Raw genomic sequence first — 25031 nt, 5'->3', positions numbered from 1 at the left:
CTGGTTTCGTAGTTTAGTGCCCATGCTCCGAGCACGACTCTCACTCATCCCTCCTCCTCCCTTGCCCTGCCTGGTGGCACGGTCCCACCGTGTGCTGACACAGGAGTGACAGTGAAATAACAGCTTCGAGACTGAGTTAATAGATTTAAATGAAAAAAAAAAAACACAATGGCAGCTTTGTTAAGAACACACCGTGTAGCTCCAAAAAGATGAAGCTATATAAAATTAATATCAGGAAGACAGGAAGCCAAGATTCAGAAACACTTGTGGTGCTCCCAGCGTGCAGAAGTTCAGGCACCTTCACCAGGGCTGTTCTTGTACCACCAGGCTGTTCTTTTACCAGCCGGGCAGCCGTCCTTCCAGTGTCCCAATTCCAGAGCTTGTCACTGCAGCGATTCCTCCCCAAGTGTCACTTTAACCAGGCATCGGATCTGTCGTCCGTCTCATTTACATAGGAAAATACAAAACCAAAAGCTTCGTTTGCCTGAGCTAATGCAATGGATTAGAATTGTTTAATGTCCTTGCCTTCTTCCTCTTTACTGAGTGCACGGAGCACATTCAGTATTTTTATATATGTGTATCTCTGCATATGCAGAAGGATACATTGATGAAAGCTGGTGAATGCCAGGCTGAATTCAAATCTTTGCTAATGCCCATTGAAGCATTACATATAAGTTTTAATTAGATATTGCCGATTAGATCTAGTTCTAGCATTCCTGGCTTTATCCCTTTTTACATGGGATTTAACAGTAATTTGTATTTTAATAGCCAAATACTATCCTTTTTTACAGCTCTATAAGCCTACCCTCAGATTTTATCCCTCCCTCCTTTGATGGTGATAGAAATTCCCGAAATTTTTCAGACATTTCTATAGACGCTCAACTATAAATGATGGTCACTAAATTGCTGTGAATGTCACAGACTCAAAATGGGTTAGGGGTTGGATCTGCTCTCATGTTTCTTCATTCAGATTCCGTAGGGGCTTGAAGGGAGCTTGCCCACCTTCCTTGGACTTCAGAAATTTTTGTGGTTTTTTTTTTTTTTTGCAGGTTCTGCTGGAGAAGGAGAAGGTGAAATGATTAGCTATGAAAGCTTATTTTAGTGTCGTCATTTTGTGTTGCTGTTTTCTGAGATGCAGAGGAGAGTTTCCATCCAGGCAAGCTTCCACACACAGGGAGCAGAGGCTGCTTCAGCTGCACAGAAGCCACTTCTACAGAGCTGCTCTGAGGCAGAGCCACAGCTTGGAAGGATGCTTCTGAACACAGCCCATGTGTGCGTGTTAACTGGTTTAGCAGGAAGAAACCTTTTAGAGATCCTTGAACAGGAAATTGGAGGAGATTTAATGGGAAGGATGAAGAGACTTGTAGCCAAAAGCTTTAAAACCCCCAACAGTCTTTAGATCCAAGATGAATGGTAGGTCCATCTGATCCTGGTGACAGTAGTGTGTGCCATCTGCTGGGATTTTTAAAGGCTGATTTTGGTACTTTGGTACAGGAGAGGTGGTTTTATGTTCTGTTTTCTACTCTTTTCTTGAGTCCAGGCTTATAGCTCATGTTAGCTGGGGAGGAAGGCAGAGAGAAGTGATAGACCCACCACAGCAAACGGATTTGCTCACAGTTTCAAACCCCAAGTCCAAAGGGGATTGTGTGAGCGGCTCCCAGACGTTTCCTTCAGCAGTGCCAGGGAGCAGCGTGGGCTGGCTGCTCCCTAAAGGTGGTGAACCGAGCATGGGGCAAGCAGCAGGGCATGTCCTCAGCTGCCAGAGCTTGTCCCACTGCAGAGGCTGGCAGGCAGAATGGTGACAGCGACAGCTCCTGCTGACAGTCAGGCAAAGACAAGGTAATAAGTGACTTTTAACCAAGAGTTCAGCCCATCAGATGACTTTGTGGGACAAAGGCAAGGTCAAGCTGGGAAGTCAGTCTGCAGACCAGGGTCTGCAGCAGCATTGTCCACAACTGGGCATGGACATGGATTTGGGCACCAACACTGGCTTTGGCTGCGCTGGAGACCTGCACCCCTCTAGCATATTTCAGGCAGGGGCCGATGGCCCTGGGCTGAGCTGAAATGGGTTCTTAAGGCTGGTTATGGCCATTAAGGAGATGGCCCTGAATAAAAAGAAAAGGATCATGGACCCAATGTACCATGGCCATGTGATTTGGACTTCATCCTTTTGGCTTATTATTCCCTAAAATAGCAGCAGGGCAGATCCTTTGGGCTTTCCTCATTCCTGTTCTTTGTCTTTGCCACGTATTTTTGCCTGGACTATTCTCACACCTTGGGTAACTCAGTGTGATCTCACTGCCAGAACGGATGTGCTCAGATCCTGGTTATGCTCTCCCTGGGTTGCCTTTCTGCTGATTTTCTGCCTCTCTCCTCTCTCGCTGCCTCCCCAGCTTTCATTCTCTCTTTGCTGGTCCCTCTGGTTCGCACATCTCCAGCACGCTGTATTTCGTTTTCTCATTCCTTTTGCTTCTGCTTTTATGCAGCCTCATTCCACTGACTTTCAGCACTTTTCATTCCTGCCTTCCCCCTCTGCCTTTGAAGCATAAAGAGAAAGGTGGGACTTGCTGTGGGCAGGTTGGGTGGGCTTCTCTGAAGCTAGAATGGCTGAAATGGGACACGGCGTCTTCCTGTGACCTCAGATTGATGTTGGTACAGATCCACCCATAAGTAATTCAGAGTAATCCAGGAGAGGATGCTAACTTTGATAAATCACAGCTCAGAGCTGGACTCAAAAAAACTTTTTCTTTAGGTACCACTGTGTATAGCAGGGTGAATTATTCACTTCAGTGCCAAGCTGAGCTGAGCTGCAGTTCTGCAAGAGTTTGGCTTTGGCTGGCGATGAGAAGAGAGAGGAAATTTTAAAAGTTGCTCCAGGCAATGTCACTGCGAAGTAAATGTAGCTGAAAGTGGAGCAGAAAACAAGACAGGACTTTGCCACTGCACACGTCTGCTATCATTTTTTTCTCTTGGCATACTCAGCCTGGGTGTTGTGCGTGCTTGCTTACAGCTCATTAAAGAAGCACCTGAACACTCTCCCTGTCCAAATCCTCATATCCAAAATGCACAGCTGCAAGTGAGGTATTTGTTTCCATCCATAATTCTAGTAAGTTTTGTGAAGCAGCTTGAAGTAGTGTTCTTACAGAAGTTCTCTGAATTTAAGCAATCTTCATTGCATTCAGGAAAGAAAAATCCCTCATTTGTGCCTTGACCACAGCATTTCATCGGTTCATATCAATTCATCCCCAGCATTTCCACTATAATTACACATTTTAAAACCAGTGTATTTTGTATATAAGTATATATACACAGAAAGGTAAGCTATCTCCTTCATCTTAAAGCAAAGGGGTATATTCGGGAGGCTGACTGACACATCTCCAAGTGTAAGAATAAGCCGAGCTTTCAGGTTGTCTACAGTTATATTTATTTGGGAAACAGGTTGGAGAGAAGTGTGAATTCATCAGATGCCTCTGAGGCTTGTAAATGTGTATCTTTGTTTTCTAAGGCATGTGCTGCTGAAACAAGAACAAAGTAAAGGTGGGAAAATGTAATGTTTCACTTCCAGCTATACATTTATTCAGAAAGTAGTGATTTCACTAGTAATGTCATCTTATCAAAGAGCTCTGGTCAACATGTTATCATTGCTAAAAAATTGTTTCCAAAACTAACTTTTTCTTGCAAATATTCTATGTTGCATCAAACGGGGAAGTATGTGTAGCAGGCACAACAGTATTTTTGGCAAAAAAAAAATAGAAATTGGTTTATTTCACAGACAGGCTGTCTCCAAAGCAATTCTATCCAGGCTAATTCATGAACATTTCAGTTAAATTGGTCTGTTAAGTAATAACAGCTGATGCATTTTTATTTTCTGTCATTTTTCCTGTCGGTTTTGTGCATTTGAAGTACTAGTGGTTATGCTACCCTTGGAATGAAGAATGTGTCTTTTTTACCGTACTATTAATCATTTTGCAATTATATGTCTAGAGACAGCAGAGGAAAGAATCACTGAATCTGTCTAACTGAAATGGTAATATTGTGGTCTCTATTTTGGTGAACAGAATTTCCAACTATGTATCTGGGCTTGTACAATACTGGAAAAAATCTTTGTGTAGATCTCAGCAAAGGAATTTCAAAATTCAAATTTTGATGAGATGTAGGTGGCAATACCTTTTATATGCCTACATCGGAAAGAAATGGGATTTTTTTCATGAAAGAGGTGAATAAGCTGTTTCACTTTGCCTTCAGTCATGTGGAGAAAAATTGATGACATTTGGTCATGAGACTTTGGTAATGCTGTCCAGAAGGCAGAACCTTTTGAAAGCAGCAAAGTGAAGTTGTGCATCATGTCCATGTGGCTCACAAGAACATATCCAGCAGCCCAAAATGCTCCAGACTGTCCCACTTTCCAGAGCAAGTGGCAGAAGATGTCCTGCAGCACGGTCTCCACGAGTCACCAAGAGCTGTAGGAGAAACAATGTACATGGGGAGATGTTTCTAAGAGGATTTGGGAGGACAAGAAGATTGGAGGGCTATTGCTCTTCACACATCCTTATTTTTCCATGAGTTTAGACACTTGGAAATGAAGAAGTAACAGAAATGTGCCCTTACAAATCTCAATGTCTTACAGGAATGAGATCTACTGGTCTACAGCCTGGCAAGCAGAGAGCGCCGTGGGAAGAGAAACCCCAGCCTGCCAGAATCAATGTTGGCTACACCACTTGTGCACAAGGCTGCACGGGCTGCAGCTGCCCCTCCAGTCCCAAACCTGCAGATGGAGCGGTAGGGAGGAGCTGCGGTCTGCAGAGCAGCTGGGCAGGAGCGTGCCAGCATCCCAGACAACTGGGGCTGCCAAGCTACCTCCTGCAGCAGCTCTGCATGTGGCAAACATGCAGTTTTGGAGGGGGCATTTTGGAGGAATGACTTTCCCTATGGTAGGACTTATTTTGGCTTTGAGACCTGATGCTACGCAGGGGTCCCTTTACACCTTCATGAACACTTAAATGATTCTTAAAGAGACTGAAACAGTATAAACCCATAATTTATTACCTCTTTTGTAGTCCCAAAGTTGCTGCCAAAGTTCATAGAACTCACTAAGTTGTGCAAAGCAGCTTTGACATCTAGGCTTCTAGGAAGCCTGATTGAATTATTGAGGCTAAGTGTATCAGCGCACATCAGCTGAGCCTCAGGAGCTGCTCATGGGTGCGCCTTTCACCATTGAGTAATTTGGCTTGTTTCAACTTACTTCACTGCATCCCGATAGAGGTTGAATTAGTGTGTTTGTTGCAGGCTAAATGCACACATGTGGACAGCTCTTCTGGCTCAGCTGACATATGGCATCATGTTGAACCCGACCCTGTGGCTGAGCGCCAGGAATGAATAACACCACGTACAAGCTGGCTATCATGGCGAGGTTAATATCTGGGGCCTTCTCCTTCTCTGTGCAATTCAATCATCAGCTGTTTATTTCCATAGCCACATGCACTAAAAAATAGTTTATGGCAGTGCTGTAGGAAGGGAACGTGGAGAGAGGCCATCACAATAAACACCCTTCAACAGCCATTACTGTGAAGAGCACTAAAGGCTAAGTGACAGCCTAAAAAGAAAGAAGTGTCATCTTTGATTCATGCTGCTGTTGAATTAAGCAATATAATCACTGACAAATCAATCATTACCAGCCATAAACAACCGGTTCGTTAGTCGGCCTTCCTAAGGCAAAGCCATGGACCATTAACATGTTACACATTGGGCTGTTAACAGCAATAAGAATCAACTCAACACTGTCAGGAGAATTACCAATAATAAAGACCAATTTCTAACATTATGAGATGTAAAGCAGGATCAGAATCAATCAGAGTAAATCAAGAGTAATTCTCCCAAGCACAAAGAAATCATTATGTTGTAAATATTGTTTAGATAAATATTAGATTCTGGTGGTATATTTTAAACTACTAAAACAGTAGTTTTAGGGGAATATCCCAAGGTAAACAGAAGTGTTGACTACTTAAAAATACCACTTTATTGTAAAGGACACAGACCTCTTCTGAAGAGCTAAAAGATATGTCTTAGTAAGACTGACAACTTTCTCTAAGAAACAGGGAAATTCAGGATCATTTTTTCTTTCACTTGATTCAATTCCCTTATAAGAGATTTTAAATTAAAGAGACATCTCTGCTGTAATTTTTTTTGGAGAGCTTCTTTTGCTTGATATCCACTTAAATCAGAGTAGCATTATCTAGGACAAAATAGATTATTTTTATTAAAGCAGGAGGGAACCTACTTGTAGAACATCTGAAAATGTCCAAAAATCTCTCTTATTCTGATTGCTGAGCTAGACTACAAAGAACTACATATCCACAAGAGGGGAATGCCCTGCCACTTAGACAAGACAAAGACAATGACAGGATTTTACTTTTTCCATTGTAAACAGTTTTAATTTCTTGATGGATGTGCTTGTTTCTTGCTTCTTCCTCATCCGTTGCAGCATCTCAGCGTGCTTTCCTACTTCTAACACCTGTTCACTCACTATGCATGGAAAGAAGTGATAAAATACTCATAAAAAGCAAATGAATAACAGAGTAACATGTATGTCCTCAGTCTTCTTCCTGCATCTGTTATAATTCCACCTACCATGTTTCCATCTCTCTCCTTCCCTTATAAATCTACAGGAATCCAGTAATCTGTCCCACTGTCCATAGTTGTGAAATACACTTCCCAATTAAAACAAAACAAAAACCAAAACACAATTTCCATAAATGCCATCAACCCTGGGAAGATTATTATGGATAACAAGATGAGATTCAAAGAATGCCCTTGGCAGTTCCAGTAGGCAAATTTTGTTCATTCAGCCTATTGCCTCAGCTTTCCTAAATTGCAGGAGCATCAACACAGGACACTCAAACACATGGCATGAGACCATGGCCAAGTTAGGTGTAGTTGCATGAGAAAGATCAAAAGGGCAAATTCAGCTTTCCTCTGGAAGGGAGCTGGAAAGCCACTACAGACGTGGGATGTGTGCACACTATTTGCCCTTCAAGGATACTGAAGATAACCTGCAGCATCTGCAGATGTGCACTTTGAGCTCTTCAGAGGCAGCTCTCGGATCAAACACTTGAGAGCATTGGTTCCCATGGAAGGTTCGAGTGAAAGTCCTACGAGGAATCACTGAAGAGGGGCTGATCTCTTTTTCTGTCCCAAGGTCCCAGCTGGAGGGCTGATAAAGCATTCTTTAGGAACAAGAAACTATCCGTGAGAGGAGAGTGAAAGCTGGAAGACAGCAAAGCCAAACTGAACGACAGCTCATCCCAAACATGAGCCACTGCCTGGCCAGCTTGTAAATACAACTCCAGAACTCAGAGCTGTTTTCATTAAAATGTCTGAAAGAAAACCAAAATATAAGACTGATGATTAGACGTAATCTGTGCTGAGTAGTTGGCAGAGTGCTGTTTTGGATTAATATTTAACCAGCATAATATCCAGGTCTCCAGAAAAGATCAAGAAAGACAATCAGATAGGCTCAAAACCAAGGAACCCTCAGATCATGGAAAGACTCTGTTTCTGGAGGACAGAGTTTCAGTTTGCAGCTGAATTCTGGAGCCTTAGCAGGGTTCACTTTTGTTTTGTTTTGTTTTTTTATTTGCATTTTTAACCTGTTTATAATATAAGCTTCTCAGGTCATCTCTGCCTTCACTTGTGTAGGTACAGAACCCAGCACAAAGCAAATGTGACTTGGGTCTAGCAGTACTAACATGTTGCAAATAATATATAAGCCTTTTTAAAATCTAAAACTGTACCTCTCCCAGATTTGAAATCTGTCATATCTTCACTCCTCGTTTCTCTATGTGCACTTTATGAATACTTTATATCTCTCTTGAATCACTTTATTTACTCTAATCAAATGGTTTTGGTATGAGGGAGGCTGTGAGCAAAGTAGTCGTGGAAACTAGATGCAAGATAATTTTTCTGTTTTGGAATAAGCAGTAGCAGGTTTGTCATGCCTTGATGCAAATGCAAAATGCATCATATTAATGAAGAATCTAGATCAGGGCCCGGCGCGGCGATTATGTTTTATGCATGAGATCTCTGCTCCTCCAAGGCACATCAAAGGTTCATCACTGACCACTGATAAACACATTCATCCTCATTTGAAAGCTTTGTTGTAAGCTGTGTTCTTCTCCTGTCTTTCCTAATGGTCTCTCAGCAAACACCTCTCTCGTGGGAGATGCCGCAGTCCAAAACCAGGTTTCAGCTAAGTCATCAGCTCTCTGAAGGTTTTTTGCAGCCTTTATGGGATATAAGGTGCATTGCTTTTCAGGACTTCTGAGAGTATGTTCTTTATCATGTGCTTTTCTTTTGTCCTATAAACACGAGTGCTCCACATCGCTGTGCTGCACTCAGCTGCGGATGTGGCCGGTGGTCTGGCTGAGAGCTGTAACTGAGCGCTACGCTACGGTGCCCAAAGCCATCCGGAGGGGTCCAGCTGGCAGATTTCAGTGCTCCCATGGAAGTGTTTCAGAAGTGATAGGGGAGCAGGTTGCCTATATTAACTGCCTTCCTTTGTGTCCTCTCAATTAATTTGGGTCTTTACTGAGCACAACAGCATGGCTGCACTCTTCTTCCTCGGTTCCCTTTTCTGCCTGGTTTAGGTGGCCACTCTGACACGAAGAACCATCTCCTTTCATAAAACATCTGCTGATGGGTCACTACTCGTGTTTTACCATGTTTAGTAGATCAAACACCCGCGTATCTTGACTGCCTGAAATCTATTTGCCTGATACATGATGACAGGAGTGGGGCTGTGACATGAGGATAAACCAACTCGTGCCTCTGCACAAAGGTAAGGGTGGAGAAGGCAGAAATAATTTGATTATTGAAACTCCAAGGTGTAAAGGTGTGACCTTTTTTTTCCTGAAAGAATTGTTGGGGCATTGTGAGATCATAGGATTAATGGAGACCGTACTTATTAAGTGGATGCTTGCTTCTCACAGTCATGAACGGATTTATGGAAGACCACAGCAGTTCAGCACATATCGGCTTAAAATGCATTTGGAGGCTAATCATACAGCTGCCTGAGAGCTATGCAGAGGGTACTGAATTAATCAGGTGCTTTGGACTATGAAACACTGCAAAACAGGAAAAAAAAAAAAAAAGAGAGAAACCAAATAAGAAGGGAAAAAGGAAAGCGTGCCTGCTCACTGAACTGCCGGTAACTGAAATGGCACCCAGGGACCCTTCTAACAGGAGTCAGCAAAAGACATGACCTTCATTATCCAAGTGCTGATGGGGCACTTTCTGAGGTCTGCTTTCCAACGTTGCAGAGAAAGAAATATTGGGCAAAAAAGTGTGCATGGAATAAACAGCAAATCATACTCTGCAAATGGACTAGTTTCAAAGGAGGATGCTGGCAACCTCCCATTTCGGGTCTGTAAATGACAGAAGGATTTGCGCTTTGTTGCTGACTGCCTGGCATATTATTTAGTCTATTTAGACGTCAATTCTAAAAGGGGAAAATGGGTGTAATAATTCTTCTTTTCTCTCAGCTTCTGTCATAACTATTGAGCTTGAAAGCACTTCGGTGCAGGAACAACCTTTTTGCTATAAATACAGCTGTACTGGGCATGTGGTGTGTGGAGACCCTGCAGGAATGCTGTGCTATATGTCTCATGTAATATATAACTGATAGGTGTGTGTCTTTGTGCTAGACCGTTAATGTGAAGTCAGTACAGAGTGACACGTGGTCCTGTCTCTGTGCCAGCACTGCACGGGGCACGCTGGCACGGGAAGGGGCAGCAGGGGCTGGGGCGGGCGCCTTGCTGGTGCTGAGCCCCTGGCAGGGCTGTGCCCTGTCAGCTGGTGAGAGTGCTAATTGCTCAGCGTGATGCGAATTCCTTCCAGCCAGCAGTGGCCATGCAGCAGGACATGGGCTGGCTGACCGCAGAGCCACTCGTGCTGCCGTGGCTGCTGCGGCCGGCTCCCCGCAGCACGGTCACGGGGCTGTCCGTCAGGTGCAGTATGGAAACGCCAAGCTCACCGAGGCTGCCCGGCAGAGAGATGCCCAGATGCCTAGGATGCTGGAGGGTCTGGTTCAGATTGCTGCCTGGAGCAAAACAAACGAATCCACAGGTTCTTGTCATACATTTGTTTCCCTGCTTTGCACTACATGCTCTCCATTGTGACTTTCAACACCGCGCAGCAGCAGCCCCGTTGGGTACCCCGTACAGAGCCCTAGTTGCTGTTATGAAATCATTTCACCCTCTAAGTTTGCGGAGGTTTCTCTGACTTTCCCAACCCCACGTACATGAGGAGGTTGCTGGTGGGGACAGATCCTGGACAAAACACGGGCTATCAGAAAGGACAACACGTTCACCTCCCTTTTGATACTCTGACGAGTTTGTGCTCACCTACACAGGCTTCATGTGGTGTAGGTGGCACTGTGCATCTGCACACTGTGTCCCGATTTTAACTAAAGCCCTCTGCACCTGCATCCTATTTCCTCAAAGGGAGGTGAGGCCGGCATCCCTCCGCAGCTCTGGGAAGGCCAGGCTCTAGGTATGCATGTATGCTAACTTTTTTGAAAGCAAATAGTGGGTTCATACCACTGGGCTTTATTTAAGGCATGTAGTTTACAACTAGTTTCTAACTACACTCACCAGAAAAAGAAAGATACTTCTAGAGAAAAAATCATTTTCCATCTATCTTAAGCATGCCCCTTAGGACAAGGTAAATCACACAAAAGCACTGTCCACTCTTCCAGTTGTTTCAGAGAGACTTATGATCAGTGCAGACCTTACCCACTGTGAGAAGAATTCTCACCCTGAACCCTTTACAGCTTAGGCAGCAAAAGAGTTTGGGGGAAAGTGGTGGAGATGAACACAATCATTGCCATAGAACAGTAAGATTAAACGCTCAGAGATTTATTTAGGTTTCTCACTCCCACAGCAAATGAGAGTCCTAAGGGGGCTTGGCAGAAGCTGAAAAATTTACAAAAGCATCAAGATTAGACAGAGCTGTGTTTGCTTTCCTTTGATCTCTAATTCTCTCCTCTTTTTTAAGAATAAATTGTAGGGACCAGGAGGCCTTTCCTAGCCTCCTGCCATTGTTTTGCTGCCCAGCACTGAAATCTGGGTGTCAAATTTGCTTTTTACAGACAAGCAGCATTTTCCAAAAACCCCCAAACACAAGCCAAAGCTGTGCTGAGTCTTAAAGCTGTTTTATGCAGAAGTATTAATAAGCAATTCAAAGTTTTGGTTTGCCCATTTCTATAAAATCTAATATTTTAGAAAAAAAATAAAAATTAAAATTAAAAGGGTGAACAAAAGATAGTCATATTGGATGACAGACACCCCTCTGTCAGAGGTCATCACTTGGCCATCGGATGGTGCCTTCTTTCGCTGACTCAGGTCCCAGACTCATCCCCAAGGTGTACGTGGAAGACAAAACCCAGATGGTTACAACAGAGTGGCTGAATCCTGAATTCATTGTTCTCCTTTTTCTAACCTGTTTCTCCAACAGTTTTTGGTTTATAATCTCTGTGAGTGTAAAAGAACATCTAGAACCAATAATACTATTACCATAAACACTGAATAATCTGGTACAAACCCAGGGATGCATGCCATAATGGAAAGTGAGTGTTTAATGATTTCTCTGTGCTAACTGCCATCTTTTATACCCAAAATAGTTTTGTTGTTTTTGCTGTAACCTATATTGTTTCATTTGATGGAAGAACAGCTGGTCAATTATTTCCTACAGTCAGAGGCAAAGTTAAGGGATTCAGAAACCACACAGAAAACAAAGCCTGGACAATATAGGATTTGGCTCAGTTGCGTATTGTATGCTAAGAACCAGCACCAGCTGCCTTAAACGGATGGGTACAAAAGCCAGTTAATCCTCTGAAGCATTATTTTAATAACTAATTTGAAGAAAAGAACCCAGGTGCAGCATAGATGTGGAAAGAAGGCCTCCTCCAAGTAATCACAGTATTTGGTGGCCTCAAAGTTTCCAGCAGATGGATTCATACAGTCCTGGTCACGGTCTCAGCTGTTACTGATTTTGTGATTTTGTTTGACTTCCAGTTTGTTACCTGCCAAAGCCCAAATAAACATGGACGAGAAATGTCATGGAGAACAGTTTGGAACATGGTGAAGTGAGGAAATAACAAGGTCGGCTGTGACGGAATCAGGGCCAGCCTCCTGTCATCATCTGCAAGCTTCAGATTTGCTTTGGTGGTAATGCAGTTCCCATAATGGTGTGTGAATGGGTATGTTCCTACTGGGTAACAGCTGAAGAGTCTGTGAGGACATCGTGTATGAATGAAAATAAAAAACAGATCTTGATAACTTTCCATAGGTTTACTTATGTAAATTGGCTACCCTCATTTCAGGATATTATTGCAAGAAATCTCGAGAAAGGAATGAAGGATGTGCCAAGAGAAAACGGAAAGCCACTTAAAGATGAACTTTCTCATTTTTAAGCCTTTGCAGAAAGGCAGTGCTAATTTACAAACATTTTTAGCTCATGAGGTTCTCTTTAGCCCACGTGTTTGCTCTCCAGCTCTGTGCCTTGTGATGTGATTCTGATTGGTGTTGTCTAATGCCTTACTGAGAGAACAGGCAAATGGGATGAAGAAGTTTCTTCTAAAGCCATGCCAGAGTTCGGCAACTATGTTTATTTCAGATCTATTTATTTATCTACTTTACCATGAAACAAGTTGCTATTTCTACACTTCTTACACCACAAAGAAGTTGCAGCATAGTTATAAGGCAATAGATTGAAGCATGCTGATATCTTCAATGAAGGAAGAATAATTCAGAGGTAGACTATAAAAGATAGACCATAAAGACCATATTGGCACTTGAGCTGTGTCTGAGACTACCCTTGCGGCAGAAATATTGTAACAACTACCCATTTAAAAGGCACAGAAGTGCCTCACCGTGAATTTAAACATGATGCTCCCTTCCAAACCTGAAGAGTGATGCTGGCAAGACAGTACCTCACCAGCTGCTCTTCAGGTGTCGAGTAATTACACATGGCAAAACAAATTTTATTTCAACATGCTGATCTTAGAGAAAGACACAGTTACAGTAATTGCAAAATGAATATTTAACTGTCTCCTTCTATGGAAATTAACATTCCAAGCCTGTTGTTTACAAAGACAACGCCAGCCATCTTGTCCCAAGACGAGGGAGAAAAGGGGAGCAAGACAGACTAATGAGGGCTTTCTGCTAGGTCAAGGCACAACAGTGGGCTGATGAACTGAAAATTACTGAGGAAATAAAACTGCTGAAAAAAAATGCTGGCATTCTCCTGAGAGAAATTAATGTGATGGAGAAACTTTGGGGAGGCAGCAATTACTGCAGCACAGAGGGAGGGCAGGGCTGATCCTCAGCGTGGGAGGTACTGGAGACCGAATGCATGACTTGTCCTTGGGAACTGGCACACAGTAAGAGTGGAAAAGTCAAGCTGAACTACAAATTGAACTAAAGAGGAGATCACGTATGATGGGTTCTTTTACAACAGTCAAAAGATCTCTGGCAATATCCTGGATGAATAAGGAGTCTTATTCTTAAGATACGCCTTAGCTATTTTAGACAGAACCAGCCCTCTGCCCCATGCTGGATGGGCTAGGGACATCTGCAGTGGGTAAAAACTTAGCAAGAGCTTTTCCTCTTCTGTTCCAAAGCATAAACGTAATGTAAACCATGCATAATAATATCAGCAGCCTAGGTTAATAGGATAGGAAAGATCAATATTTGCTCTAGGGCCTGGGGAGAGGGAAGGAGCCTGAAGCAGAGGCAGTCCCAGGAGTCTGAGAGGTGTGACTCACGAGGGGAACAGAGCTTCAGAGGGAAATTCGGTGCCTAAAAGGTAATGAATTGGCCACTATTAAATTTCCCACCAGCTGACTGACAGCAGGGCAGAAGGGATAAAGGCATCTAACATGAGTCACAGGCTGCCTCGGGGTGTTGTAGATGTGCACATTGTGGACAGTGGGGTTTGTGGAAAGGCTGCTTCTGAAGAACCATCATTTTGCAGATTTTGTGTGGTTTTCATGAGGATAACTGCGCTCTCCAAAGCTGGGCCATTATTTCCTTCGCAAGATTCCTTCAGAGGAATTCAGTGCAGCCTGACTGTCTCCACCAATATGTGAACTGTGAATGGATAGCATTACGCTCCTACATGCTTGCACAGATGGTTCCTTCAGGCTTAGGCATAACAGGAACATTTGAGGCATCGTGTTCCGTTCCCGTTTGCAGCACTTCAGTATGCAGAACTCATTGAATTTGGTATTTATACACTTTATCCGATGCTTCATAAACACAAAGCACCATCTACAAAAGAAGATATTAAGGAAAATTGTACCAGTATAAAATTTTAGAAGCGCCGTTCCTTTCATGGGTGTTGATAAAGATTTGCATCAGTGCTGCTGCTGAGGGGAAATTGTGGCCCACAAGGAGGACGCTGGGATTTCCACGATGCAACGAGAAGTTCCAGAAAAAGAGCCTGGTAATCTTGAATATTAATGAAGGAATAGAAATAAATAAGATTTTTGAAAGTAATTTCTGTCTGATTATAACCAGTGATTCAGGAATGCTGCATAAGGTAGTTAGGCACTTAACAGATCACAAGGTTTTGATGCTGATGACTGGGCATATAACTGTGTCCCTGTGCTGTGCTCCTCCATTGCTGTTGCTCTGGCACTGCATCCACCTTGAAAGCTCCCAGGCTCTCCCAGCATCTCCCAGGCTCTCCCAGCATCTCCCAGGCTCTCCCAGCATGCCAGCTTTTCTTTGCCAGCTTTCGTGGAGCAGCGTCAGAAGCATGCTGCCTAGCACGGGACATCAGCTGGTTAAACACAGCTGGGAGAAGGTGCAAACTGCAAGGTAGGGTGCCAGCAGTCATCGTGTTGCTGATCAATAGCTGCTGATTTCTCAGGGATACAGAGCTCAAAACTCAATTGATGGAATATGACATTAATGGGGGAGGAGGGACTCAAAATGAGAGGACAGTTAAAAACAACACAAAAAAACATCTACAAGTGATTTCTCTACGCAGAATGCTCTAAGTTATTTTTTCTACTAAGAGTAACTCATCTTCCTTCCTCCCTCAGTAGCAATGAACTAACATCGTTCAATTCTTCAGGCAAACCCGTGAGGCTTGCCTTTGTTGGTTCATATTTTAAAAGTGCCAGCTGCAGGATTTGCCTTGGCCCTTGCAAGCTCATTTTTCTGTGTCCACTGAGTCACACTTCTTTGTGCAAACTCCCTGCAGAATACCACCCTTTGCCATGGAGGTGTGTTGGTAACAGCCCTTTTGTAGCTTGGCGGAAATGGAGTGAATCCCTGAATAAGCCTGAACATTCATACTAAGGATTTGATAACTAAGGATTTGATCCTTCATCTTTAAATGGGAAGGAAATGCTCAGGTTCAGCACCCTGCAGCTGAGAGTAAATCCTCCTAGGAAATTGAAAAGGAGAAAAGAAGTTATTGCAAAAGCAGCTTGTAGTAGTCAGGCATTGATATATTGAAATATACTGATTTCAGATATTTTAGAGAAATACAAAGATGTGCCTACTGGCTGCTTTGACATGGTGCATATTTGCGAGAAGTGGGTTTTGAAAGCTGGGGATCAGGATAGCTACAGTGCCAAAGAAGTGCTGGATCTAAAAAATGTTCATGTGCTACAGTTTGTGTTTTCCTGCAGTCCTGAACAGAAAGATCTTTCTTTGTTTCTTTTTTTTTTAACAGTTCCTTAGCCTACGCACTCATAAAGCTATTTAAAAATCCTCTTCTTTTACTGCTTATTCTGTGACAAATAAAAAAAAAATCAATTTTCATTTACAATTTTACAATTTTCATCCATAGGATTTTTAGAGCAAATCAATGTCTTTTAATTAGCTTCAGCTCACCTTGCAGTTTCCATTTCTGTGATGCAGAAGAACCTGTAACTGCGACGCAGGGAGGTCCACCACTGGGGAGCCTCACCCTGCTTGAGAGGGCTGTACTCCTTCTGTGTTTAGAGAGCTCCAGAGGGGTAATGCAGAGAGAACTTAATTGTATTTTGATGCTGTGGAATTCTGAGTACAAGGCAGAGGGGCTGATTGCCCTAACTTTGCCCTTAGGTTGCATCTGCCCATACATGCCCGCTGTGTGTTCTCTGAAGCTCCATCCTCCTGAAGCTTCATCAGCCCAGAAGATAATGGCCTTGGGTCTTGTACCCACAAATAAGACACAGGATACAAGTCTAGATGGAAATCCTCGCATCTTTCTGCCTCTCAGTAATATTTTTGCATCAGAATTACAGCTCACGTTGCATAGCACCTTTTCCTCCACATGAAAAGAAAGCATTGCCACATTTGGAAGATTAAAAATAATTCATTATTCAAGACACCTCTTGAATTGCCTACATTTCCTTTGCCTTCATTACTGTGTATCAGGATATTTGTGGGTAAACAGAAGCTCTTCCATTTAGCTCAGCCTGAGTTCCTGCCCTGTCCATGCAGTGATGTTACAATCAGCTTCTTTGTGACATTGCCCATTTGTCACCATGGGAGCAATTTTGAGATCACAAATACGGGTTGGGGCATTAATAAATAAATAAGGAGGAAAGAGTGCTGATTGCAAAGAAGGCATTAAAAATCTTTGCAATCAGTAGTAATAACAGTAGAAAAAAGGAAAAAAAAAAAGAAAAAAGAAAAAGAAAAACACCACCACGACAGATAATAAATGAGAAAATTCAGCATTTCAGTTGGAAACCTCCACACCAGTCTTGCACTGTTTCCATGCACTAGTCCAGGATGAATCTTCACGAAGCTGCTGTCTGACTCGCAGAATAATAGATGCTGACCGGGGCTTCATTTTAAAGGATGAATTTTCATTCCAAGAATAACATTTAAACAGTATTAGTTTCCAAACTCTTGTGGAGGAAAAGATAAACCTGAAAATAACAATGAGCAAAAACGTTTTCCTTTCCACATTTGATTTTAAATACTTAATAGCGATGGGATTTATTTTTTTGTATGAACTGAAAAGAAGCCAAGTAGAAGCCTAAGGCTAAAATAGCTTCTCGTCTTAGTAAAACAGCTTCATTATGACCAGATTTCTCCTCTGCCTGCCCGCAGGATGTAATGAACCTCCATCAGTGGTTGACCACATCGCGAAGCTGTTGCGTACCTACAGGCTGTGAGGAGTGTTGCTCCTGGAGTGAGCCTGGCCTCTTTCTTAGACACGTTATTCCTCTGTTTTCAGCATCCAGGACAGGGAGCACTTCCCGAAGTGCCGAAACAAAGCTTGGTTTGGACATTTCCAGACACATTTGTCCACTCCACCAAGGCAACAAAGGGTTTGGTCTCCTCCGACAATCTCTCGCACATCTGGGTGTTACAAAGCCCAGCTGGAATTCCAGCGAACGTGGCGTTATTGCTGGTGCTCCATCCATCCAGCAGAAAATGCTGCTTGATTTATTTATTTATTTCTGAACAAATGGTTAAAACAGTCACCACAAAGAGCTGTCCCGGCCCTGCTGGGCAGCCAGCTACTGGCAGAGGCTGGGCATCAGCATGGGGGTGATGCTGGGACCTCCAGGAGGCGCTTTTGGCAGGAGCAGCCACGCAGAGCTCAGCCGTGGCCAAGCCCCAGGAGCTGGCTGGCTTTCAGCTGTCAGACAAGCCATGGAAAGCTGTTGTTTCTGACAGTGCATTTAGTAAATTTCCTTGCTCCCGTAGGGGAGGGAGAGAACAACCACATTTTCTGACTCTATCAGGGTAAAGGTTTTCAATCAACAGATTTTAATCAAGAAGGCAGAATAAACCATGTAACTAATATATTTGGCTGTCATGGCAAACCCCAGATAATGTCTGTGGAGGAGGGCGAAGGCCAGAGAGGACAAGAAAACATTAATATTGACAACTGTAAAAGTTAATTATGCTTAAGCGTGGAAGACCAATGGAACAAAAGTGGTTTCTGAGGCTCGTATGGGATCACAAGCACCAACAGCAAAGCGGAGGTATGTCTTCTCTGTATTTCATTAACAGTTGGCACTAATAACAAGAGCACAGGTGTCACATGAACTCTTGAATTGTGATGAACTTACTGAACAGGAGTAAGCACAGTCTGTACCATCAGGGCAACAACTACAGAACAGCACCAGGACGTGTCCTGTGTGGGCAGCCAGGGGGGACCCAGGGCTCGTGCCTCCCCTCCGGGAGCTGAGGAGACTGCAGCACAACCAGCTCTGGGCTTCTTGAAAGTACCACTGGAAACTGAGCCCCGATGCTGCTGTCATCCTCGTTACTCCATAAACTCTCTAGAAGCTTTTCACAGAATCACAGAATCACAAATATTTGTGTAGGTTAGCCCCTGTTCAGACCAGGTTTGTATTTTCTTTCCCAAATTATTCCACCCAGGCAAGTGATCAGTGGAGCTTTATCCCTGTCTCCATTCGTGAGAGCACAATCTTTTACAAGTATCTTTCATGGTAAATTGTAAATTCAGGGAAAATCAGTCCAACTCTGCAAATGCTTCACAAGTTGATCAAATTAACTATTAACCTCACTATGAAGGTTTTTATTTTATTTTATTTTATTTTACTTTATTTATTTATTTATTTTGTGGCTTATTTTCTGGACACTCATATATTCAAAATCTCTTTGTATGAAAAAAAACACATAATTTTTCAATGATTTACAAATCAACTCTTCATTTTCTTCATATGTGGTATACGTTACAAGGACATACAGTTAAACACAGATATTACTGCATGCATTTTGGCCAAACTCACACATTTAAATATACTCAAATTTAAAAATCACACTTGGAAGATCCATCTGTCAATACTGCAGTTAAGTAATGACCTACTTTTGCATTTTATTTTTCACATTTTTCTGAGAAGGAAACAAATATGAATGACCTTCGGATCTTACAGGGAAAAAAAAAAACCTAAAATATTTAAACAATAACTATATGTGGAGTTGTCTGTGGTGGACAGAGATAATTCTGCAATATGCATTCAGTGATATTAGTGTAATATGCTAATATCCATAGCTTATTTTACATGTCATTTCTTTAAAGAAGTTAGCATTGTAGTCCTCATGTGTATCTTATCTCACCAGAGCAAAGAAATGTGACTTTATTTCCTATTATCCCTTTTATTTTACCATATTTTTTTTTCAGAACCCTCAGAACTCTTACTCCTGTGGCTTTACTGTTCTTGAATTTAACTCCTTTTCATAGATTCCTGAGAGGCTTCAGTCTCTGTTGAATCCTCAGTCTGAGTTCCCACGACGAGTGCCCTTTGATAAAGAAATTTTGCATTGCATTTTCAATGGAAAGCATATTCCAAACACCATAATTTCACTTTCCAGCTACTTCACCATCCTTTTTTCAGTTAATCAATTGATTTTCCCTTGCTTATACAGAGGTCCCTAGGTCCTCCTGTAAACTTTCTTGTTAATAGGAATTTTTAATAACTTCATTCTTGTTCAGAACTATATGGGATGTAAATGAAGGTTTGAAGTTGTCAGCATGTTTTGGTGATACGAGAATTACCATAGACCAGTCAGCCTGCCGTGTTGTTGGTAAGTGTGTTCCTGCTCTCCAGCAAAGAAAGATGTGCAAGGTGACCAGCTCCCTCTCTGCAAGCTCACCTGAGTTCCCTCCAAAGTCCTGGCTAAGACTGCATACATGAGCAACTCGAAGGGACCAGCTGAAGTAATGTGTCCACTTAGTTCATGCTTGAGGCAGAATCTTCCTTTTTTTTTTTTTCTTCTTTTTCCCCTAGTAAAACAATTAAAGCACACAACAATCAGACTGATAGATGCTCTCTTTCAATTTGATAAGACATTGCCAGGCAGTCATTTTTCCTTACAGCTTATTTTTCTGTGGCTCTAGTGCACAAAGTTGATTATAGTGTTGAATGGTGCCTTCTAAAACTAGATTGCCTCTTGCTGTACCGTAGTATGCCAGGTGTTGTTTTCCAGCAAAACACCTACCAGACGTAACCATTATCCACCCACGGGTTTTCAGTGCCTTTTGTGCACTCTTTACCTTACACCTCAAGTGACTGTGGCTGGTTATTTAAGTTGTTATTGCCCTTTTCTGTCTCCTCATATGTGACTTCTTTGGATGAGGTCTTCATGGCAAGAGCTGCCGTGTGTGTACTGCCTTGGCCTCTCTCAGGGGGCTCTTCAGTCAACATCACCTTCTCTTGCTGAGGTGGAAGCCCTCGTTGCACCGATCTGCTATCAGATGCCCATTGCTCACAGCTGGTTCCAGACCGGGGTTAACACTCTGGGCATAAACAGAGCAGAGTTATGCTTACACTGTATGGGAAGAGATTAAAACTTTATACAGCCCATAGCAGTTCATTTGTATAAATTAAATTTAAGTTACACAAAAAGCAAGAGATTCTGATAAAAATAACGCTGAAATCATATGCTTTTAAGTAGAAACCTTGATGCCAAAGATATTTAAAGCTATAAAATGATTTACTTTTATAGTTTAAGGTTGAACAACCTGAACATCTATGAGTTGCATAAATTTTCCACAAATATTAGTTTGTATAATATTCTGTAATATTCATCATATCTGAAAAGATATAATCAACCCATTTGACCATTATTAAAATGTGAATTATAAGCAATCTCCCCTCTCCTTTTTTATTACAGTTCTTTTGTATTTCTTAAGCCATACAAAATTTAATAAATCTTTGCAGGACTTAATAAAGAGCAGAAGATTTATATACGTACTAAGACTTTCATTTAGTCTTCATAGCTGTATTGAATTTATTTTCATCGGATTCCTCATCACCTGCTAGTTACCATATTTATTGCATTCTCTCCATTGCTTCTCAAAGCACGTACACGTGAACTGTTCTTGGAGGAATGTCTTTGCGGATGTTGTGTTCATCAGGCGAACAAAACCATCTGACTGGCCAACACACTTGCCTTAGAGTAACTGGGAGGTTGTGGGTTCAAATCATCGCTGTCCATCATGTGACAGCCCCCAGAAAGCTCACTTGCTTTTTTTCCCCCAAAGGGCCCTACTGTTTCAAGCTATCATCAGAAAACTGCCTGAATGTTAGCAAGAAAGAAGTGTAGCGTTTCATATTTAATAGATTATTTGTAACAATTCAGACCTAATTTGTCACCCCTTAATTCCTCACCAATTCTAATACGTAGGATTTTCCAGAAAGCGAAAGGTTTCATTCTGAAACCGTTTAGCAGCAACATCACCTCTTGCAGTGATCCTCAGGCTGACTCTGCGACAGCCTGGGACCTCCCCTGGAAGTTAATAAGTATATCTAAAGATTAATAGGCATGAAATTGCTTGAGACTGTAGACTGATGAGGATCTGAGAGATCCATTCTGCTTTTATATTGCTAATATCTCTCCTCAAAACAGGGAACTTCCGGAACAAATTATGGGATCGGTCCATGAGTTCTGCTGTCCCCACGGAAAGTAGCTTTCAGCTGTAGCAGAGACTATGAGAGCATCAGTCTGGCTTGACTGTGCCTATTTTATCTCTTCTGATCAGCTATTTATCACCACTCTTGAAAAGTTTTCCTTGAGATGAGCGACATATGCTGCATATGCAGCTACATTCATGGTATCGTGAAAAGCAGCGGAAGGGATGCCAGCGGTCATTTCTGCCTGGTGTGGAATCAACTCTGTGTACAACGATTCAGTCATACATTAGAAAACGAACTTTTTGCTTGTTGTCTCGTTTCTAATCAGTAGTGGAAAGGAGAATCAGGTTAGGTATGTAAAACTCTATTGGCTGAATCAGTTCAGATCAGAACTCCACCGAGTGCATCATCCTGCCCTCAAACAGAGCCAACATAAATGGCTGGGTAAGAGTGTAACATGGAGTAAGTATGCAGTGATGCTTGCTGGAAAACATCTGTTTTCTTATTACCGGTGCCTAAATCTGCCTTCTTGGATAAGGTTTGGTATATACGGAATGCTGGATGTTTTATGTTACGTATGTATGAGAACAGCCCCTAACACCATGACTACATTTTGGTTAGCAGTCGCCACACTCTGACGACTATTCTAATTAGTCAGTTAACTGCTGCCCTGCTTTCCTATAAAAAACCCTTGAGGTCTTAATGTGATTACATTTACATTACTTGAGGAGATAACTCTATAAAGAAATACTAACCATACAAACTGAATGTCAGTGGGAGAGGAAAGGCTTTGAACTATGTAAAATTTTATTGAAAAGATTGACTTTTTTACTTGTTTTATCCAAATGTTTTGCATTAAAAAAAAATATGATTTTTTTTCTAGTTTTCAATACTACCTGTCCACAAAAAAATGCAACTTACTTATTTTGCTGCCTGCCTGCAAGGTTACCATCCCAACTCAGAAAAAAAAAAAAAAAGTCAAAATATTGACTGAAACACTACCAACAGAAACACAGCAGAATATTGCTTGTGGTTGTAAAAAAGCAGTTCTATTTGGAGAAAATGCAACTCCACCGACACTGTGGAACTACACATCTGTCTAAGCACTTATAAAGCTGTTCCCATACCTCAGAGAAAGATTGCAACATGCCTTACTCACTGAAATAGAACAAATATGTCCTGGAAAATTGTATTAGAATAGCCCAGATGGAGATTGTCAAAATATAAATCTTTGTAAGTAACTGATATATATCTCAGGGACAAAAAGAAACAAACAGCACATGTAGGCCACTGCTAATGAATCACATTATTCATAATGCTGTTAATGACTCAGGCATGGATACCTTGTGTAATTAAATTATAAGTAAGCATAGTTTAAGCAGATGGAGCTCGTCGGAATTTTAATATGCTGCAAACTGCATTTCATACTAGAAACAAGACTAATTGCTTTGTCATGATTTATATTCTAGTGCTATTTTATATATTACATTCCAGCACTTCAGATTTTGTCTTGCCAAAATGCACGTCAGCCTGGGATTTCAAATGACTTTTTTTCTTGATTTTTTTTTGAGTTCAATGACATCTCCTGAATCCTTAGTTTAGCCTGTTTAGCCTTCATTTCTGTATTCATAATAACATGGGTAGGAATTACGTTGGAGAAATAGGTTTATTCAACCAAGTTGTACCCGCGCCCACAGCAGGAATTGGTGTGTTAGATACATAGAGAGGAAACCATTACTAAGCAGTTATGGAAGGCACACACCCAACCGCGTTCATTTTTCTTCCAGATGGATGTCACTGAGAAAACACCAGTGACATTCTCCAACATCTCTTCTGCCTTGGTGTCTGTGACCTACAGTCAGCATCGCGTGGGCCCTGCTGGGGGCTCAGCGTGAGACCCCCCAAGTGCCTTGTCCATGGATGCCGAAATGCAGCTCGGTGACTTCCCTGTACGGGGAGCAAGGGAGAAAAGTCACTGTCTGGCCAAGGACACAGAACAGCAATAGAGGTAATTATTGTAGAGAAAAGGAGGTAATGTTGATAAAGGTGTATTCTTTCAAGACTCCTATTTGGCCTAAATCTCATTTTCAACTGACAGAATATGTGAAAACATACATGTTGTATTTTTACTCTGGTAATGCGATGTGGTTTTTAATGTATCTGATGCAGCCTCACAGGGTGTTTTCAGAAACTAAAAAGTTTTTTTGGGGGGGAAGGGGGTGGGTATATGAAAAAAGACGGGGGGGAAGAGGGTGGGTATATGAAAACACTATACTGTAAGCACAGAGCTAGTCTGAGCATCTATCGATGTTTTGCTGTCAAACTCAGGGGACATTTCAAATGAATTCCCTTAGGATTTTGTCCTGGGTTCAGGTCTGTTTAATACTTCCTTAAGAACTTGTGTCATGGAATAAAGAACTCACCTACACAGTTTGTGGGTGGCAGCTGTGAAGGACTACAACCAGTCTGAAGTTAGGATCAAAGCTGCGAACAGGAGAAATGGCCCAAGAATCACAGCGAGGCAATCCAGCCAAGACAAAGGCAGTGGTGTGCTTTTAGGACAGAAAAGTTGGAAGGTCACATAAAAAAGTGGAATTTCCCGATGCAGAGGAGCAATGTGGAGTTAGAATGAACCCCACTGTTAGCTAGAGAGATGTTGCAGCACACACACACACAGATCAACATGATTCCTGGCGGAAGAAGAGCTATATCTACATATAGATATATATGTAGATATATGTATATGTCTATATGTATATCTACATATAGACACAGGGACTTGGGAAGGGATCCCAAGGGATCAGGAGGAGTGCTCCCTTTCCCAATAGGGAATAACTGATCTGGAGACTTAAGACCACACATTAATACAGATTTCCACAGTCTATTTATACAATTTATTCCTCCTCCCCCCAGCTAAGACTCACAGTATAGGAATCTAATGAAATCAGAACTAACTAATACAGACCTGTTTGGGATCTCTGAGGTAACTTTACAATATCTTTCTATCTCCATCCTCCTACTGGCAGTAGATCAGCCAGATTGAAGACCTTGGTCCTAAGGCACATCACTGCAGTGAGGGTGTCCCAGGCATGCTGCGAGTTTGCTCGCCATGAGGCCACACACCCCTGACCCCTCAGCCTCCTTTGTTCTCCTCCCAGAACATGTTTTTTCAGGACTTCAGTGATATTTTTGGTTGCTCAGACCACAGACTTCTAAGGCTTGCCCATGCCAGGACATGCATACAGATCATCTTTGCTTGGAGGGGTGGATGTGCATATGTTGTAACATTTTCCTGTTTTTTTTTTTTTTTCCTCCTCCTTCCACATCTCTTAATTAAATCATATATTTACATTAAAAAGTCTTACAGTCCAAGGCATAATCACCTCACTGTACTGAACAAGTCACAGCCTGCACTTAGATTATTACATAGCTACTCTATATTAAATTATATTCATGGCTATTAAAGGTGAAAGAAAGCGGAGCACTGAGGAACACGTGGCTGCTACAGGATGGCAATAGCCTTACAGAAGGCATTACAAGATCCACAAGGTCGTTTGAATTCACCATGCCTAATTAAGTTGTTCTCAGTGTTAAGAGCTGAAAAGCCATTCAAAGTAGTTTATGTATCAGCTTT

At 42.1% G+C, this 25031-nt stretch overlaps 1 long non-coding RNA gene across 7 annotated transcripts in view; it reads left to right on the top strand.

Annotated features, from left to right (window-relative positions):
• LOC310901025 overlaps positions 1 to 25031 on the top strand; it is a 315297-nt gene that overhangs the window by 281480 nt on the left and 8786 nt on the right. For 3 of the 7 annotated variants that reach the window (XR_014585535.1, XR_014585536.1, XR_014585537.1), the window contains 2 exons: positions 1050 to 1413; positions 12069 to 23405. This is a non-coding gene — a long non-coding RNA (uncharacterized lncRNA). Of the gene's footprint in view, positions 1 to 1049; positions 1414 to 4627; positions 23406 to 25031 lie in introns of all 7 variants that reach the window. The other 4 variants (XR_014585533.1, XR_014585538.1, XR_014585539.1 and 1 more) reach the window with 2 other exon arrangements.

This window comes from Anser anser (genome assembly GCF_964211835.1).
Source record: "Anser anser genome assembly, chromosome: 5".
NCBI classification, from domain to species: domain Eukaryota; kingdom Metazoa; phylum Chordata; class Aves; order Anseriformes; family Anatidae; genus Anser; species Anser anser.
The sequence above is the reverse complement of the archived record's forward strand: the minus strand, read 5'-3'. Positions and strand labels throughout refer to the sequence as shown.